This window comes from Camelus ferus, chromosome 7, assembly GCF_009834535.1.
Source record: "Camelus ferus isolate YT-003-E chromosome 7, BCGSAC_Cfer_1.0, whole genome shotgun sequence".
Lineage (NCBI taxonomy): Eukaryota > Metazoa > Chordata > Mammalia > Artiodactyla > Camelidae > Camelus > Camelus ferus.
This window is the reverse complement of record NC_045702.1, coordinates 49,176,268-49,197,272: the sequence shown is the minus strand read 5'-3', so window position 1 is coordinate 49,197,272 and position 21,005 is coordinate 49,176,268. Positions and strand designations below refer to the sequence as shown.

General features: G+C 34.8%; 1 long non-coding RNA gene across 1 annotated transcript in view; it reads left to right on the top strand.

Annotated features, from left to right (window-relative positions):
• The first annotated feature begins 4,901 nt into the window (after positions 1-4,901).
• LOC116664935 overlaps positions 4,902-21,005 on the top strand; it is a 150,793-nt gene continuing 134,689 nt past the window's right edge. Inside the window, exon 1 of the long non-coding RNA XR_004321484.1 lies at positions 4,902-4,989. This is a non-coding gene — a long non-coding RNA (uncharacterized LOC116664935). The remainder of the gene's footprint in view (positions 4,990-21,005) is intronic.

The window sequence follows — 21,005 nt, the reverse complement described above, 5'->3', positions numbered from 1 at the left end:
TTTCCATGGTTGGTTCAGTAGCTGAAGAATATTATAAAGGACCCAGGTGTTCTACATTACAATCATATTCCCACCTCCACTATCCTCACTGTCGCAGTGTGTCTGGGGTGTATACTGCTCATGGCAACAAGATGGTGTCATTAGAGACAAACATCGTACCTTTAGACAATACTATACATGGTGTTCTAGTCAATGTTGAATGACCTACTCTCTGGAAAACAAAAACAAACAAGAAACATCCTAATTTTCAGCATTTAATGATTTCCATGTTGTAAATTTCCCAACCCTGGCCAATCTCAAGCTCCAATGCAAATGCCATTGAATGTAGCATTGGGATGAATGATCACAATCATGAACCAGTATTTGCTGGCTCCAGCATACCACCAGATACCATCCAAAGTCAGGAAGAATTTTTTTTTTCGCTAGAAAGGAAAAATTTTCCCAGAAACCCTTAAATGTCCTTATGTCTCGTTTGTCTGGCTTGCATCTAATGCCTACACCTAAACTTATTGCTGGAATGGCCATGATTGCTGGTGAAGACTAATCTGCATTCACTCCTGGAGACAGGGAGACCTTCTTCAAGCTCATAGGAGAGTAAATACCTGCAAAATATTAGCTCTGTCCAGCAACTGGAAAGCCATGAGAATGCCTGGTGGGTAGGCAAATAATGGTGTCTGCCAAAGGGACAGAACCAGACAAAACTATGTTCTTGAGCACAAATACACGTGAAAAGGAATAAAGAAATATAAGCATATATACTTATATTTTTTATTCTACTTTCAGCATCTTTTTATGAGTCGACCATAAAAACACACACACACATTATTTGAATGTGTCATCTTTTTGTTTGGGCAGCTCCTGGAGCCTAGTCATGGTGAAACATCAAAGTGAAAGAAGATTACGAGTTGAGTTGGCTCAACTTCTCTCAGAGAGCACTTCAAACAGTGTGAATGGTTGAGAACAGCTAAAATTCCCCAAGAAAAACATTATCTCTTCTATGAAACATGACCCTGACAATGTTAATATATTTTCGAACTTGAACACTTTATCATCTGCTGTTCTACAGCACCTTTCTGAAGCATGAGCATCATTTCTTGCAACTGAGATGTTTCCTTTTCATTTGAAAGAATGTAGTCTTTCCCACAGAGATACGCATAACTGAGTTCAGGACAGTAGCTCAGGATGGTTAAGAAGGACCTAGCTAGGCAGACAAAAATAAAATACTGTGTTTTCTTGAGGTCAAAGAAATGAAGCATGCTGGTTCCTCTTGTTTAAAGGATAGTAATTCATGTTTTTCTGTCCATTATGCCATTTTCTGTTTTGGTTTTTTTTTTTTAAGAAGATGTCAGCTCTTTTTTTTTCAGTGTTCATTTCTGTCATTCAAACTTCATGCTTCTCCTTTCTCATTACTTCATCTCTAAACACACACATACCATCATATCTATGAATCTACATTTTCCCCTCTTTAAACAGAAGCTGGATTTTAGATATCTTTTTTGCTCCATCTGCCATTGCTAACTATTATTTTACCTATTGACAATGCAGAGGTGACATGAGCAGTTCAAACTTCTGTGCCCAATGTGATGAGGGGTTAGTAACCCTCTTGCTTCTAGGCTCTGGAATATCAGGTCAAGATTTAGGATACCTTTACAAATTGATGAGTTAATTTCTGAAGATGAGGCAATGCATGATCTAACACAGGAAAAACTCTGTTAATAAATGTTGCTGTAATTGTAATGAGCTATCTGTTGCCCTGTGAGTTAGTTATGTTACATTGGTGTTGTTTTACAGTTTCTGTATGTTGTTTAACCCATGATATAATTAGTAATATAACATTAACATTTGCTATATATGTGCTGAGGCTTACAAAATAGTTTTTCTTTCTTTCTTCCTTTGGAAGAGGAACGATAATCACTTGGCTCTCTGTTGATGGAGAACTACTTAAGGTGAAGAAGACTTAGATTCAAAAAGAAGAGATGTTGGGAAGATATAAGGAGGCAATCTTTTGGGGTTCATAACCCCTCTGAAAAGGGGTGAATTGTCATTATTGGAAATATTTAGAAAATTAAATAGAGATTTTTTTTTGCCCTCAGTATTTTAGCAATGTCTTGTCCAAAGCCCAGAGGGTGACCCAAAAGAGATCTCCTGTATTCTTCCAGGTGTGAGTTTGTTCAGTGATATAAATTTAGTTTCTGCTCCAAAGCAAATTTATAAAGCGGTCTCATTTTGGATACTGGATAGATTTATCCCTTCTCTGGGATCCAAGAAAATAAGTGGTTCCTTCACCAAGAGCAGTTTGTAAATAGTAAGATGTTACCCCCACCTCCACCCAAGCCCCTACATCTGAAGCCAGATAGTCATTTTGAAAGATGTCATTTTCTTGGGCTGACCAAAGAAAATATTGCTTGGACATATGTGATAAGAACATAATCTAGTCTTTATACTTTAAGTAAAAATGACATCATTGTCTGATGCCAACTACGGAAGGCATAGATTTAAAAACTATTTCATGTATATATAATAGTTCCTTTGTACTACTAAAACCTGTGGTTGTTATATTTAGGTTTCTTTTTTCACTACTTTTCCATACAGAAATATCAATTTTGAGGAAGTTTTTTAAGTTGGTGTCCCTCAGTTCCAAAATGTGTTTTAATGAGATGTAGATAATTTATTCACAGCATTGTTAGGGTAATTTAAAATTTAAAAAACTTAAGTCTGTAATTTTCAAAATCTATTTTGCTCCTATGGCAACACAGGTAAAATGAAGAATCAGCAATTTACTTAGAAACAAAATGTAATTTACAGTTTACCTTTTTAAAGTATCATTTTTTTCTTCTCTTTTATAAGAACCTCATGTGGTTAACACAGATTCCTGATTAATCAAAAATTTTTAACAATTTTTTTTGCTAAATGCATATTTTACATTTTAAAAATTAGATTTTGATTCTAGAAAAGTTTTGTAGAAAAGTTAAAATGATAGTACAGGGAATTCCTATATATCTCTCCATACTTTCCCCTAGTATTAATATCTTACATTAGTATGATTCAGTTATCATAATTAATGAATCATATTGATGTATTATAAACTGAAGTCTATTCTATGGCCATTTCCTTAGTTTGTACCCAGTGTCTTTTTTCTGTTCCAGGGTCCCATCCAGGATATCACATTACATCTAGTAGTCATGATTCCTTAGGCTTCTTTTGGCTGTGACAGTTTCTCAGACTTCCCTTGTTTTTTTGATGACCTCACCATTTTTGAGGAGTTCTGGTCAGATACTTGCTATCCCTCAATTTGGGTTTATCTGATGGTTTTCCCATGATTAGACTGGTATTACAGGTTTTGGGGAATAAGCCAAGTGCATTTTAAAATGCAAGTGTTTTATTCTGTCTTCCCATTTTCGCACTGTGAACATTGTTTATGTTAGTGAAAGTACAGGTTAAAGGTCTCCTGGAAACATGGGTATTAACTGCATTGTTAACCATACAGTTATAAGTAGATCATGTAACAAAGTTAAATTTTCCGAAGCAAGGAAATTCATAATTTCAGCAAAATTTTGCTTCCCTCTGGAGAGAGTAGGGTGGCTATTATGAATTTCCAGTGGTGATTTCGTGACTTTTCAATTATAAATATAAAGGCTTAGAAAAGACCAATGCCAGATGCTCAGGAGGCTCTGTGGTATAAAAACAGTAGTTTTCTAACTCGTTAGCCCTGAAAATCTCTGTTCAAATGAAATCTTGCTTGGCCACATAAACAAATATATAAAAGCAGAACTGGTCTGATTAAAGCAGGACCCCAGAGGGACATACTTAGAGTATAAGTACCCACCAGTTTGGTAGTTTGGTGGGATGAACAGGGAACAAATATACCATCACATGATTCCAGTGAGGCTTCAGTGATATGTGAGGTGTCTACTATTGCAATTCCATGGCACATATTTGCTCAAGAAATATCAGAGTCCTTCTCAAACTATCATTATTATTATTATTATTTAGTAAATGAATCTTTACTCTGCCACTTGAATATTTATATATGCTATTTGAATATATACACATAAATGTATATATTTATATATATATATACATTTATAAATTGTATGCAAGCAAAAAGAAAATACATATAATGATTAGAAGATGAGATAATTGCAGTTAATGATTAATTTTATTTGTGAAATTGAGAGAATTACTATAGGTTAATATCTAAACTGGGAATAATCCAAAAAATTATATAAAAATTTCCTATATTTAAAATATACTGAATTTTAAGATGCTTTCTTAAGATAATTATTCTGTTGGTTAGAAGTTTTAAAAGCTACTGTCCCTATGTATCATATTGCATTCAAAAATACTAGTATTATGGAGTATCTTTCAATCATGCTAATCAAATATTAATCTGTATTTTCTAATATTAAAAAATCCAGATATATCACTTAATCTAGTTGGTATTCTAGGAAGATGGTAGGAGTAATAGAGTTTAGGATTTAATAGAAATTTGCACTAGACTTAGTTTAGGAAAATGAGCCAAAAAAGTTGAAGCCACTAAACCAGAATTCTAATATACTCTGCTATGTCAGCATTTGACAAAAATTTTACAGTAAAAAGAAGAGGAGGAAGAAGAAGAACAACAACATCAGTTTTGGAATAATAATTTATCTTTGGTATTTGGCATATTTAGTGAATCTAAATGATAAATTTTGTGGAATTTAAAAGGTCTTAATCACATTTGCTCATAGGTGGATGACTAGTAACCTTTTAATGTGTTCCATTGTTTTATATCATTATTCTAGTAATCAGTTGCAGTTTTACAAGGTATTATATTAATAATAATATTGTAGTTAATTTTAAAATATTTTCACATCTATATGAAATAGGGAGTGAAAACAATTGCTCTTCTGGTTTTACAGATTAATGAAGCAAAGCAAAGGCTGATTGGGTAACTTCTGTGGCTCACAGAGGGACTCACTGGAGCAACTGAGTGTCCTAAAGTCTCAGGTCAGTAAATGTTCTGCTGCAGATTATAGTTAGTTTTGATATATCTATGCTATTTATAGTTTTAAATTTTGTTTCTTCCTTTTTATATGTTTAGCTAAAAGTGTTCTCTTTTCTTTATTTGAATCTTCCAAGTGGTTTAAATGAGATAAAATTCTACATCTAGTATCTGTGGTTTTGAAACAGCAAATTTTTCAATGTGCAAAAGAAGCAAAAGAATGATAAAGTGAGGTGATGTACCACCATGTATTTAGTTGAAGTTCAATTTCACTGTTATATTGGTCAGAGCTTTACCCTTGGTGACTTCGTGCTATTGTTTTTCTGCTGAATTTACTGTGAGTTCTGGCTGGTATGTTATCTCTGTCATTCTGAGTTCAAAGAGACAAAGCAAGAAACAATAGGTAAACTGTAGTCAAACCACAGCCACCACAAATAATGATCACTAACATCATCTTCATTTCCGGATGTCAGAATTGCTATATACTAGATAGGTTTTACTATGGAAGCCTGGATATATTGGGAGTTTATTTGCTGTTTCTTAGACTGTTGGATATATCTTGAGAACTCAAAAGAATTGACATGTAGAACTAACTTGAAAGACAGAAATGATGGCCAGATAAGTTGTATTATTTTTGCATCAGTTTAATTAGAGAAAGCTCAGACACAGCATTGATGTTACCAGACTTTTCTAAGTTCTTCAAGATCATATAAAACTGAATCCATATCGGATAAGCAGATCCTGCCTTTCTGAATGGGAGCTAGCGAGCAGGATTTGCCTCTTCTTAGGTGGTCTTTCCTGAGCTACAGCACTTTTCAATAGGAAGTTACTCACTCTAGCTAGTCTTTATCTCTTTTACTACAAGTCATCCCTATTCCTTTGCTTTATTATCATTACTTTAATGTGATGGTAATTATTCACGATCCTCCCTATGACACCTTGAAGATGACAATGTTCAAGGCATAATATTGATCGACTTCCCCATCTGTAAGTACTTCCTGTCACCTGTGAATTTCTGTTGTTGGGCGTTTTTACTTTTCTGGTGCACTTTTTTTTTTTTTTTTCGCCTGTGTGTTACTGATATGTGTGCTTGTTTTATCTTCTTTACCTGAGAGCCTGTTCTGGTAGAATAGCAAGAGCCATGATTCATCTCTTGCTCTCCACACCCCCAAATCTTGTTTAGTGTAATGTAAGGAGTCACTGAACATTCACTGAAGTAAATCTTTAGACTACCACAGAATGAAATTTCAGAAAAATGCCACTTTAGCTTAGTACCTCTCAATATTTCATATTACTTGAATGCTACCAAAATTATTCAGCTCAGAGCAGCATGTATACAGACACTTCCATGTTGGTGTATGTTTTTTGTTTTTAGTGTGGATTGTATTTTTCTCTCTCTCTAGGACTTTGGAAAGCCCAAGGTGGCTTCCAGGTGTTTTCAACAGACATCTTTAGCTTAACGAATGTTTATAAAAGCCATTTTCTACTGAAATTTAGCCTGCTTTCCTTGTCATTGTTATGTGTCATTTTCTACAGTTTTTTAAATAGTATATCCAGTTTGTTAACTGCATACAATTTAAGGTGTTTAGGTGCCATTTGGAGACTTCATAAAAGGAGGTCACTTAGAGTTCAGAAATGTTTAGAAAAGAGAAAAAAAATCTTAGGTTTTCCTTGGGGTTAGTAATTTAGAACCCCTGCATTGTTTAGACTCAAGATACAATATGCTGTGCTAAGATTATCTGTTGTGAATCAGGCTAAAAGCAAAATGAAAAACTGTGGCAAATGTAAGTGGTGTCATATTTAAGAGAATAACTCAAATCCCTCCAGCCTGAATCATTTAAAAAATGTATACATAAATTCATGATCATTTTAAAGTGAAGCATTTACTGAGTTTGAAAAAAGAAATTTAAGGAAAAGAACAGTATCAGGGCTTTCCATTGCTCTGCCTAAGTCGATTACTCATGATTTTGGAACCTACAGCCTGGCCTTAAGCCGTAAAGTCATGAAGGAAGAGCTTCTGAGTCATTATTCCCTTTCTTGTTTGGCTGAGAGGAAAGCAGAATTTAAGATGTGGTCATTTATGTATCTAAACATGCTCCTTTAAATGTAGCCAGTCAGAGTATCCACTGAGAGAAAGAGAGAGGAGACGGAAATGACCAATAGCTAGCTTCTGGCTGGATAAAACATTTACACATAACTTCTGGCTTCCCATCAAGTGGAGCTTTTGCGAGGGATTTATAGGTCAGATAGCTCAGCAGTTTCAGCCTGTTGCCCACTGTACCTTAACAAAGCTTGCGCGTGTTTGTACAGCTGGACTGGTAGCTGTGGGAGTCCCAGGAATCCCACAAGGCCCCCGTCCTTTTACCTCCCCTTTGCCATTTACCAGCACACAAATACATACAGAATGAAACTGTCTGACTAGCAGGTTAAAGGCCCACAATTCAAACCCTGTTTATTTTCTTTCCTTGATTTCCTGCTGCTACAGTGAGTAAATGGTATTTTTCCCCCTTGCTTTTTTTTTTTTTTTTTAACCTGTTTGTCTATCAGTGTCTGGTAGGAAAGGAAAGAAACACTCACATTTTAACAGAGTTTAGGAGACTCATGCTTTGGTGTACTATTTTGAATCTCTCTCTCTCATGCCACCCCCTACTCCCAACACACACACACACACACGCACACACACAAACACACAAACACACAAACACACACCCTCTAACGCCTTTCTCTCAAGGTCTTTCCACTTTCATTCCACATTCATCTTTTTCTCAGATTTTTTGGGGGAGGGACTTATTTACCCAAAGGAAGGGAAAAAAAAATCCCCAAACTCCTCAAGTGTAATTTCAGCCGGAGGAAGGGTGTTATTTTAATTACTGTTGAACCCATTCTGAAGGGAGGCCCGTAAATGCTTGATGCAGTGAGGAGAGTGGCAGTTAATATGCCTTTTGAATCTGTGCCACAAACTACAAAGACTGCCATCTGGGGAGGTATTACATTTGTAAGAAAAAATAGTTGAGACTTTTCTTTAAATGAGCTTGTAAATTCCAGTCAATCTTAGGTTCACTCCATTCCCCCCCCAAAATCTCCCATATGAAATATTTAAAGTCATACTAATTAACCAGAAAAGAAACAGCGATTCTAAATTGAGACAACTATCACTGTCCTCATAGACTTGATATGCATATTTATATTTTGAGTTGTTTACTGTCATCCCCAACAACCATTTCATTAACATCCTTGAATTAGAGAAAAATCAAATGGATGAAGAAACCTTTTTCACATGTTCAATGTTCTTAAATTATCTTGTTTCTTCATACAAAAAGAAAACTTTTAATTAGAAAGCATAACTAGTCCATTAATTAATTTGACCTTTTTAATAATTGGTCACCCTTCATCTCCCAGGTAGCTATTCTGGCAGATGATGTAGGAATGAAGGATTATTGGAGTTAATGAAACTGGTTGATAGTCAAGTCACAGTTTAATTAGCACATTGTTCTAAGACAGGACATGGAATCATTTGGGGCCTCTGCTTCTTCATCTGGAAAATGGGGAAAATGTGCCTTCCTTGCCAACTTCACAGAGCGGTTGAGAGAATCAACTGGTATGATGGCTGTCAAAGTGTTTTATACACGGAGAAATTTTATGAGAATCTGAAATGGTATTCTTTTTCCAAAGTTTGAAATTATTCTTGATATTTGAGCTTTTCCTTTCCTTCCTGAGAGACTTTCACAGCAAATCCATAGTTGCTGGAAGACACAAATTCTGAATTTCAAGGACAATTTAAATTAGACATAAGATATTTCTTTCTGTAAAAGTTATGTTTGCACTGTGTCTTTTACGAAATTATAGGAGCACCTGAAATACAATTTTTTAAAAGCCTGATTATGTTAGTGGTTGATCCGATTGATGTCATTATAAATATTCAGAAAAAGTGCCCATAATCTTCTTTCAAAACACTCCAGGATGCTTAAACTTCACACCCTGTTGACATTTTAAATTACTTAGCAGGAAACCTTCTGATATTTATCCTTCCATTTGCTAAAGTTCCTTAGTTCAAAGCCCCCTATGGAATTGCAAACTTATAGGCACTGATTTAGTAAAGAAAATACACACATAACATCACAAGAAACAGGCTCTGAGTTACATTGGACTTCACATAACACTTTTGCCATTAGAAAGATTTAACATTTATATATTGCATTGAAAAGTTAATTCATAAGATCCTGAGGGAATAATGCTTAAACAGTTTTTCATTTGGGAATTTTTCTTCATTCAATATTTCAATTAACATGTGGAAAATTTTTTTCAGTTTCCCCCTCTTGTCTCCTTTTCCTTCCATCCCCATATAATCCCTGTCTGTGATGGTCTACTTTTAAGAAGGAGGTATCTCTAGAACAGTGTACATGTCCCTGTCCATCTCCATCCTTTGTATGATAAGAGTAAGAGGTCTTTTCAGAATATTTACTCTCATCATTTGGATTCTACTATTATAGTGATATTGTCTTCATCTTATAGTATTTGCACAAAAGTAAATACTTTATTTGAACATAATGTATATTGTTCTTCAAGTTAAAAAGTCTAATGAAAAAATAAGTCCATTTTTATCTGCTTTTAAAAATTGTCTGTATTTTAATTTAGTCCTTCTCTTTCCATTCTTTTCTATCCTATCTTTTGAACTCTGTGGTGAGTCTTCATTTAAAAAAAATAAAACATTTAGATTCCTATGTGATGGATCAGATTAGTGTTTTGTATCCCTTGTGCTCTAATCATTCTTTGAGGCAGACTTCTTTTGACAATAAGTTTGGCCACCCCATACAACTGTACTGCTGTTCTTAAGGCCCTTGCTTAGTAGAGAGGTAGTGAAGACTAGAAGCATCTGTTGCTCCCATAACATGTCCACATGGCCGACTTTGCTAATTGCATGAGATAAATTTGTGTGGTTTGGCTAGTTCTCCTAAGTGCCCAGCATATACTTGTCCTTCAGCTGTCCTCTTAATTTACTAGTTCTTACTCTAAAAATTCCCAAACATCCCAGAACAATCTGCTTAACATATATGAAGAGGTCATTGAAACGTACTGGCAACTTCTACGTTCAGAACAGCGGCTGAGTACAGTTTTTGAGTGTCTTGGCTTAAGAAGCATTTATATTCAAAATTCTCAATGAGTTTCTTAACTTAGACAGGAGAAAAAGATGCAATCAAGATGTGTTTCCCCTGTGAAAAGTGGGAGATTGTTGAAGAGTATTAAAAGTTGAACAGCTGGCCAATGTTTATGAAAACAGCCGGGCTCTTATCCATAAGACAGGAAAGAGAGTCAAAAGCCAAAGTTTCTTTCTTTCAAGACAGCTGGAAGATTTTCAGAGTTCAGGGAAATTTTTAAAACTAGGATAGGTGTACCTTTCCCCCACCCCCTTGAAGATATAAGAACAAGAAGAGTAAGAAAATATCTTGGGAGTAAAAATATCTTTTATCAGTTCTACTATTTATGTTCTACCAAACACATGTATCACTTTTAGGAAAAAGTATTTTGTTAACTTTTACCAGAGGTAAGAACAGGTAAATAATGTGGCCAGTACATAAAAATAAGAGGAAGGAAAATTAATTAACATAAAATGGAGAAAAAAGTGTAAAAATCAGTTGTATAACTAAGGATTAGTTTTAATTCCCCTTATGGTCTCCTTATTAACTGAAACAAATTAATGACTTTAGCAAGTAGTAATTTTTCAAAGCAACCAACCTTCTAAATCAATTATTTGGAATCCCTGTAACTTATCTGTTGTATGGTGGAGTCAATGAGGTTTATGGCTGGAGGGATTTACTCAGAACAGGAGGTCTGGATGGGAAAATTAAGGAGGAAGTTAACTGAATGCTCCATTTGTACCATTTTTACATTGTTCTATTGGTCAGTTTTATTTTATCCCTTCATGTAGTAAATATTTATCTACTGGTAGAGAAGAAGTTCATCTGTCTCAAATATGAGTAGGAATCAGAGTTAGAGGTGATTTGACTAACCAAGGGAAAAAAATCAAGGCTAAAATAAAACTTCATCCTACAAATAAACTTCCCTCTACTAAGCAGTTGTATTTTAGAAGCATCAAAATGACCTTATTTTAACAGATGAGTCTTGCAAAAAAAACAAAGCTTCCCAATAAATAAATATGAATTTGTTGAGTCCTCCCCATACATAGTATCTGTAAAATTTCTATTTGATGCTTTTTCTTTCTCTATAGAATGTTACTAAGTTCTAATGAAACAATTGATCATTATTTTGGGTAAGAGAATTTGAAACTTATTCATGGAAAAAAGAATATATATGTTTTACAGTGAAAACAAAACTGTAAATTTAGTTCATTTGTTCAAGTAGGTTAAATTTCAACTCAGAAGGAAAGCTATCAAATGCAGCATGAGGTAAACAATGTTTTTTTTAATTTGCACATATATCATACATCTATGTAGATTTTCAAGAAAACCAGATTAAATTAGTTGTTTCATTTTATTCTCATCCCAAGCTGCTTATGAAATATGCAGTAGGATTTATTATTTGATTTTAAAAATAAGAGTGTAGATATTTACTTTCATGATGGAAAGCAATTTCCAAGCCTTATTATTAGAAATCTCCTAAGAGGGCAACCAGTAAAGCTAAAGATTTGAAATTTCCTTTGCATAGAAAGAAAATGAAACAAATAAAAAACTTCTCATATACTTATTCTCATATGATATGAAGCATTTACTACTTTTCCTCTGTTATCAGTCATTCTTTCTCACTCTTCGAGTCTAAATCAACATGCAGTGATTCTTGGCTTCCTAACACCTAGTGCACTTTCAGATACATGCTTTAGTGGAGCCAGTTCAGCAGAAGGCTGGACTTACTGCTGGAGTAGGTGATCCTCATGAGAGTGAGATTAGGAGAACCCTAATGCAAGAGAAAGCAGCTCTGCAGCTTCAGGAAAGCCAGGGAAAGCCAGGTTGTTGGGGACTGTGCTGGGAGCTGGATGGTGTCAGAAGCTATGATGGAAGTGGCTCTGCCAAGAAGCCAAATGCATCTCACAAAATGAGAGGAGCAATGGGCTGGGAAATGCACAAGCTTAGCTCTAGCCTTTTGGCCAGTAGAATAAATGCGGTACCACCATGGCCCACCATAGAGAAATCTCTTCTTGCCTTATATCAACGCTCCCTGAGCCATCCTCAAGGTAAATGGGCTTTCCAATATCCTAATAGTCTAACTGTGTTCTGAGCCACTAACATTGTCACAAGCCATTGAAAAAATAGCATGAACATTCAAAAGAATCCAATTTTACCATGTAGACATAATGTAGGCTATTTCTACCAGGTAACACAGATTTTTGGTGGAAATATTTGCTAAAATAAGCTGTAAGCAACTTTCAAGACTACAAGTAATGTTTCTTTAATCCTCACATATTCTGTGTGGGTTAGGTAAGCTTATTGAGCAATATTTTGAAGAGGAAATATATGATGTAGATGTTGAATTACTGGCTATGATAGAGAACAGTGGTAACTGAAGTGATTCCCAAATAAAAGGCAGTTACCAAAAGACGTATTTCATCTCCCTGCTACAGAAGGATTGGCGGAACAAATTGATCAAACTATGTTAGTATAATATTAACAAAATCAGTTTCGAAGCCTGCTGATTTTTATAAAAACTACTTAAGGGTTACAAATGTAATATACATGTATATCTTTTCTTAAATGTAATTCTTTGCCAGGTTACTTGAAATGCATTTTATGAATTTCTGTGTGCTTTTGTTAGCTCTTTGAATTAAACGTGTTACTTCTAAATCTATTTTTTTCACAAATTAGTTTTCACTTTAAAGAATCCCACTTTGGAGTAAATGATATCACTGATTTATTAGAATAGGCGGCATGACATCAACTACTTTTTATCTAACTTTATTTGTGGCTCTGACTCCTGAAGTTCATCAGTTTGTCCTTCCCACTGTCTCAGACCTGTGTTGCTGACTATATACTGGTATATGAATTTGGGTTGTATAGTCTTAAATAAGAATAATACCTCTGTTTAACTCCAGCTGAATAATTTGGGACGGCACTCAGTAACCAAGTGAGCAAGATTAATTTCAATCTGGCACTGCAGAGAGTTCTACCCTGTAGCAGAAAGTGTTGTTTTTGGAACAATGTTAGACACTCTTTACTATTTTACTGTCTCCTGACAGAAGTTAGCAGTGAAGGTCTTATACAGTAATTTATCAACAACCTTTTGAATTCACACTTTTTCAAACCCTGTGTCCTCAGTTGAGGGAAAAGTAGCCTGCGATTTTGCATCAAACAGTCAGGGGAACGCAGATCCCGACCAGGGTAAGTTTTTATGGAGAAACTGATCTAGGTGACTTGGACTTTGGGTAGACTCCTTGAGGCCTAGTCTTGAAAGAAACTAAAAAGACCTGCAGCAGGGCTCTGAGTGATCCCACAAGATATGTAAACACAGATGCAGCAGGCCGAGGCAGGCAGCCCAGCAAAGATCCTGGGCCAAAGTCCCAGCAATTAGCACATTGTGAAGCACAGTGCCCATGTGGGTCTCAGAAAATAAACAAACTGTTGTCTGCATGTGTTTTTAAAAGAAAGCTTCAAAGCAGGTTTAAAATTTTATAGAAGTTCATGAAAATGGGAAGGATTATGTATGATCTATTTATTTTGAAAAAAAATCACAACTGTATATAGATCTCTTTTGTGTAACTTTAATATAAAGGTAAAATACCCATTTAAAAAAATGCACATTCAGTATCTATTAAGCATAGCCTGGTCCTAAATATTCAATTTACCAAAAACATATCTTGAAAGGATACTGGAAATGTACCACACCAATGTAAGATGTTAATGATAGGAGAAACTGGGGAGGGGATACTAGATGGGAACTCTGTATTTTCTGCTCAGTTTTTCTGTAAACTTAAAAATGTTTCCAAAAAAGCATATTAATTTTTAAAATAATTTAAAAGGATATTAAAATCAATACCATAATTCATAATGGGATAAAATTATTTTCCCCATCACTGTCTACTATCATAAAGTCGAGAAAATTGGAAGTGCTTTGAATGCGTTTAGAATAGAAGCAAGGGTATATTATGTAACTTGTAGAAATACTTCCTTAAAAAATGTATGAGCCTAAAGTGTATATAAAGCATTTTTTGGTTTTTTTTGGTGGAGAAAGGTAATTAGGTTTATTTATTCACTTATTTTTAGAGGAGGTAATGGGAATTGAACCCAGGACCTTGTGCATACTAGTCATGCACTCTACCACTAGAGCTATATAACCTCCTCCCTGAAACATGTATATTTTAAAACTGAGATTCTAACCTCCCTGGTTTTTTGTGTAGAAAAAGGCAAACCGAATTAATGTGTGTATGTGTGTGTGTGTGTGTTTGTGTGTGTGTGTGTGTGTGTGTGTATCTTCTCTCTGGTGAGAAAAGAGAGTTCTGTGGCAGTATTTTTCAGTGATAGATAAATAAGATTTTTTTTCTTCAAAAGCTTTGTAAATGATAAAGGTATATCTATAAAAGTTGATTTTAGAACCCTCTTATTAAGTAATCTTAATAAGTATTAGTATATTCAAATCAGTCCTTATTGTGTGTTCGTGTGGTTATGAGTAATATTATTTTCCAAAATCTAGTCTTATAAAAAAGAGAGAGAGAAAGGGAAAGCAAACAAACAAACCAAAGTGTGATATTCTAGTGGAAACCAGTAACAGGCAGTTTCCAGGAGTGAACTTTATTTCCAGCCATTTATCTTGTGCCACTTCCTCCCTTTAAATATGACTGCTGATTTTGCTTTGTCTGGGAAGTAACAGCAAGTTGAGTAGAAAGGCCTGAAGTTAAAAAAAGAAAAAGTCTAAAGTCTTGACAAAGAAAAATACTCTTTCTCATTCTGTCATGCGATTTCCAGGATCAGAATTTATGGAGACCTGAAGTTCCTGGCACTACCTGACATAACTGGCATTACTTGATCTTTCTAACCACAGCACCCCAAAGCTGAAAAGAATCAGTCAGGTAGAATTCACATTCATTTTTCCTTCAATGAAATTCATTGTATAGTAGCATATGTTTAAGGGAATGTGTGAGTTTTATTGCAGGTCAGAAAGGCTGCAGTTCTAATCCGTGATTCACAAAGAAAACAGAGCACACAAAGACCAGTGCAAGACTGCTGGGTTGGAGGTTGGAAGGTTCCAGTATGTAAACCATATTCCAATCTGATATGTGTGCAACAATAGGGTGATAAAAATGAAAACACTCCGTGTGGCTAGGAGACAGTCTTCGTTTTAGGGCCCTCAGTACTTTAGTGTTTAGAGCTGTTGGTCAGATTTTGCAAGGCTAGCATGATTCTGAGTATGGTGCTTTGTGAAGTGCATAAACCATTTGTGAACTCAAGGGGGATATTAAATATATTTCACTTGCCAAGAAGTTAATCAGTCAACCACAGATCCTTATTCAATGCAATTTATTGAACACCTGCCATATTAGAAGAACCATAACAAGCCAGGTGGTGAACTGAAATGGCAACACTGCCCTCAAGGTGCTTATAATCAGAAGAAAATAAAGAGGGTGGCAACTCAAATTTACAGTGGCCTTCTAGTTTACACCATTTCACGTACATTTACAAAGGATGATTGAAGCACAATAACTATAGGCAACACCACTATCAACAAAAAACCCCAAGATAGGCACACATGATCAGTTATAGGTATTTATGTGTGCATATGCGTGAGTGTGTAAACATGCCTGGGGGGCATGCATCTTTAGTCTGGATAGCTTTAGGGAATATTTGAACTTGAAACAGTTTTCTGAAGGAATGGTAGGAAATAAGGAGGCTTTGTAATTAGAGGACAGAATTCTGAGTGATGTGACTGTTTGGAAAGTAAATATTGTGTCAAACTGTAGTAATCAAGTAATCAAATAATTAGCTGTTAGCTTTCTAATTGGACATATTAACTTGACTTTAAATTGGGTTGGGAATAGTTATTTAGAAGGTTTTGAGCAGGGGAGTGATATAAATACAAATTCACTTCAAGAGATCTGTTCTGTCTTTTGTCTGTAGGACAAATGATTGAGAAGCTAGAGGCAGGCTAGTCTAACAGCTTGAAGGTTGTGAAGAGAAAAACTGATCTTTCTTATCCCATTGGAAATTTCTGGTCAGTCAGAAGAGGCAGATTCAGTTTTAGTTAATCTCACTCACTCTGTACCTGTTAATTCACCAAGAAAAGTAGAAGTTATGACAAAAGATTAGTATGAGATTGATGAAACAATGTAAAAACATATGCCATGTAGTAGGTACTCAAATTACTTAGTTTAATCTGAATCTAAAACATAAATCCAATTATAAGAATTAGAATAGATTATTATGCAGCCTCAAAAATAAAGCTTTTTAAAAAAAATAAATACTTTCATTTTATAATAAGGTTATCCAGAGAAAATTTACATTAGGCAAAAACTATACATCTATAGTACCATGTCACATTCAGGAAAAAAAAGTATATCTTCCTTATTTCATCCTAGTTTTTTTCCAAATCATAATGAATCTATAATACATCTGAGGGATTTTTTAAAAGTTGCTTTTGAAGTAATCTTACTGCTGAGAAAATCCCCAAGGCTATGAGCAGAATCATTTTGAACAAAGTGTTCAGTGTTTCTTTTCAGCCAGTCCAATGGAAGATCTGGTGCCATCTCAGTATACTAGTTTGACTTATCTTTCCTTATCAAATCAAAACAAGGAAGTACCGATCTTTTTTTTTTTTTCACAGTTGAGTATGTAAAACAAAATGAACAAGATAAAAAAACGTGAATTGAATGGTTATGATATGGAACATTGTTTTAACTAGCTTTGATCTTATAGTACTTTGGGTTTAAGGATTTGGGTACTTTTGAATATATATTTATGTTTGTAGCAGATAAATAAGCAAGGGAAGGTTTTGTGTGGTCATTGCTTTGGAGTACCAACTTTAAAGTCAGGCAGTTTTATTTTTGCAGTTCATCTTCTCTCCTGACTAGTTCTGAACTCTGGCAGAGTAACATACCCTCTAGAGTTGCTACCTTAAATGAGGTTACATATAATACACAGCCTACACAGAGCACACATTCAACAAATAATTCACCCTTTTCTTTCCATTCTCTTCTTTATTTTTATTTACAACCCCAGTTCAAGTACAAATAAACTTAAACATAAAATAGCTAAAATAATAAAAACAATAATTTACATTTACTTAGCATTCTACAATTTATAAAAGCTTCTAGATTTATGATGTCACTTGATATGGACAGAGCAGCTATTAGTAATGCCATTACACAGAAGATTATTCTGAAATTCAAAATAGTTTCGAGAAATATTGTTGATCGTAAAATCAAATTTTATGGTTAAATTGAAGCCCAGATGTCCTCACACTAAGGACAGGACTCTCTACCATTCATAACTGCTGCTGGCAGAGGGGTGGGCTTGGGGAGAGCAAGACAAGTGAAGGGCAAATTCACGCTGGGAGGTAAGGGTGGAGTGATAGGATAAGCCAAGCTAATTTTATGTGTCAAGATAGATGTCAAATTGTCAGCAAAAGAAGTATTAAAAATGCAGGCACTTGAGATAGAATTAGGAATAAAAGTATGCAAACAAATATCAAGGTCTTGAGATAACACTAGGATTAATTTTGGTAGAAAATAGCAAAATAGTATGTTTGTTAAGTCCTTTTGAAAGGACTAGAACACATATTTTCTATTCATTAATGCAGAGGTTCTAATACTTTGTGTTTAGGGCACATTTTCTAAATTTACTTGGTTATTTGTGGTAATAGATTAGTAATATATTCACCCCCTACCCTCCACTTTAAAGATCAAGAGAAGATACAGCAAGAAGTTTCCCTCCCAGGTCTGTCATCCTAAGCATGCAGTCACCCTCCTAAATCAGCCAGGATTCAACCAAAGTGGCAGTACCACTAGAGGTAGGAGGTAGAAAGATAGATAGATAGATAGATAGATAATCTCCGTCTATCTGAAATCTCTCTCTCTCTATGTATTTTTGTGTGTTATGTATGTGTGTGTGTGTGTGTGTGTGTGTGTGTGTGTGTGTGTGTGTGTGTGTGTGTGTAAAGAGATTTATCGCCAGGCATTCTCTCATGTGATTGTGGTGGGATCTAGCCAAGCAAGCCCAACATTTGTACAGCAGCCAGTCAGGAAGGGAAGATCATGGGCAGACTCAAACCCACTGGCGTGGGCTGGGGCTGCCAGCTGTAAGCAGTCAGGAAAGGAATATTACGAGCAGAATGGACTCCATGGGCACAATCAGAAGCTATTTTCCACAGGTGGGATTTCTTTTTTCTCTCAGAGAAATCTCAGCCCTGCTTTTTTTGGCCTCCAAATAAATTTAGTCAAGTCATGAAGATTATCTAGGATAATCTCTTTTACTTAAACTCAACTGATTAGGAGATTTCCTGATATAAACATCTTTGATATAGTGTAATATTCTTTTACTTTTATACTGCATTTTTTGCTGTATTACTAAATTTTTGTAGTAATATTCATAAGTGAGATTGTGATTTTGTTTTAGCTTTCTCCTGTGTCAGATTTTAGTGACAGGGTAATTCCAATTTAATTTAAAATAACTAGAAGATTTTTTCTTCTATGCCTTGGAAATATATGTATGTCATCAGAATTTTCTTTTCCATAATTGTTCATTTGAGTTTGACTGTGAATGGTCTTGGCTTGGGGTCTTAGGAGGTAGCTATTTGGTGAATTTTCCTATTTCTTTTAATGATAAAATTAGCCTACTCATAGTTTCATTCCCTTTTGGGAAATTTAAATAAATTTTATATCTCTAAAAATGTATCATCTTCATTCAAATTCTCCAAAATTTTTGCATAAACTTGGGTAAGCAAAGCACTGTTAGAATTCTTTAATTTCTCCTGTAACTATACTTATTTGTTCCTCATAATTTCTTCATTTATAAAATTGTGCTTTCTCTTCCTTCTCTCTCGTGGCCCTTTAAGCAAGTATTAATGCAATAAAAATATTTTTTGTGAAGTGGTATAAATAGTGGTTAATATACGACATGTGCAATGTAATGTATTGCATGTCCACTATCGTTAATAATACTGTATTGCATGTTTGAAAGTTCTAAGAGAATAGATCTCAAAAGTTCTCATCACAAGAAAAAAATTCTGTAACTATGTGGGGTGATGGATCTTAACTAGACTTAGCGTGGTGATCATTTTACAGTATATTCAAATATTGAGGCATTGTGTTGTACACCTGAAACTAATATAATGTATGTCAATTATACCTCAAAAACAGTGATTAAAAGCATGGTTCAAGATGTACTTACTATCTCTGAAAGGTGTTGGAAAAATTTCCTTAGCTTCTATATTCCTCAGTTTCCTCATTGATAAAATGGAATAATGTACTACTTACTTTGTAGGATTGCTTGAGTTGATAAACAATAAATTCTTGGTATTATGATTGCTGTTGTTGTCATCATTATCTTTTTTCCCATGGAGGCAGCAATTGGATTTATTTATTACTCCTCCTTTTTGTTTTCAAATATAATTCTTTTATTATTCTTTCATTGTTACCAAGATTTTTGCTGTATTTTATTAATTCAATCTTTTATTGGTTAAACCAACCTCTAGGAGATTTACAAAAAGGGCTATTGGGCATAATAGTATGAGTTCCTTCATGTTTAGAAACATTTGTTAGGTGGCTTTGTAGTTGGGCAGTTTGGGATTGGTAATTATTTCTTGGATCACAGCTTTTTCCCTGAAGTATTTTTCAGGCATTGCTTCAGCTTCTTGAGTTATGGGATTAATTTTTTTTTCTTGGAAATTTATGAGGCCATTTTGATGATTTTTCTTCTTTAAGATGACTTTATATTCTCTGCTAGAGTGCCCAATGATTTCTTTAGTTACCTCTGAAATCCAGAAATTTTATTTTTTGGTGTGGTCCATTTTGCATCAATTTTTCCTGGGACATAGTTTGCTGTTATAATCTGCAAATTCAAGTCATTTTTTACATATGAAATTTTAAAAATTATTTAAATGTATTCTAGTTTCATACCAGAATTTAATGCAGGAATGCCAGTTATGTGTATATTGGATGTCTTTTGCTTACATTCAATGTCTATCAGTTTCTTTCAGAAATTTTTAACTCTTTATTTTCATTTCCATTTTGCTAAATTTTTCTAATTCTGGTACTCTGCGTTCTTCACTGTGTATCCAGCATTGTCAGCACTAATTTGTATAGTATCATGTTCATTTCTTTGGTTTTTCAAATCTTCCAGTTCTTTCCTAAACTCTTTTAGCTCATGTTTCATCTTCTTTTGTCTGATTGTCTTCCTCCTGAACTCTTACCTCTGTCTTTTGATTTTTCACTCTGTAAAGCCAATAACCTCATCGAAAGTCTGTAAATGTATAGCACAATATTTGTTCAACATTTTCCTCCGATTTCTGATGACATAGTCTGTTGAATTTTGTTTGAATGCTATTTGTTTTTACTTTTCCTTTCCTAATTTTTTTTCCCCTCAGGAAGTGTGTATAGATCCTATGCTTGTTTCTTTTAATTTTTCAGTTCTGATGAGGGTTTTTTCCCCCTGTGGATTAGCCATTTGCAGGTGTTCCATGTGATGGATGGGCTATGCCCATGCTGCAGACTTGCAGAAATTTTGATATAACTCAGTTTTTTGGAGAGCTCTTTGAGCCTTTTCTTCACCCCAGTTAATAGAGCCTGGTAGCTGTTGGGCTGCTCACAATGGTGAGACTCACTTCTTCTAGCTGTTTACTGACAGACTGATCCATGCTTGTACATCAGCGTGATGGCTAACCCAGCCTGACGAGACCTCCTCTGTTTCTTAAAACCAAACCAGGTCGAGAGACCCTGCAACCACTAGTCCATATGTTCCATTCCTGTTTTTCTAAATACAGGATTTTGGACATGCACCTCAGAATGCCTCTCCTCTCCCAGCAGCATGTACTTCTGAGATCTGCAGCCACTCATAATCTTTCTGCACTTCTTTTATGCACTATTTTA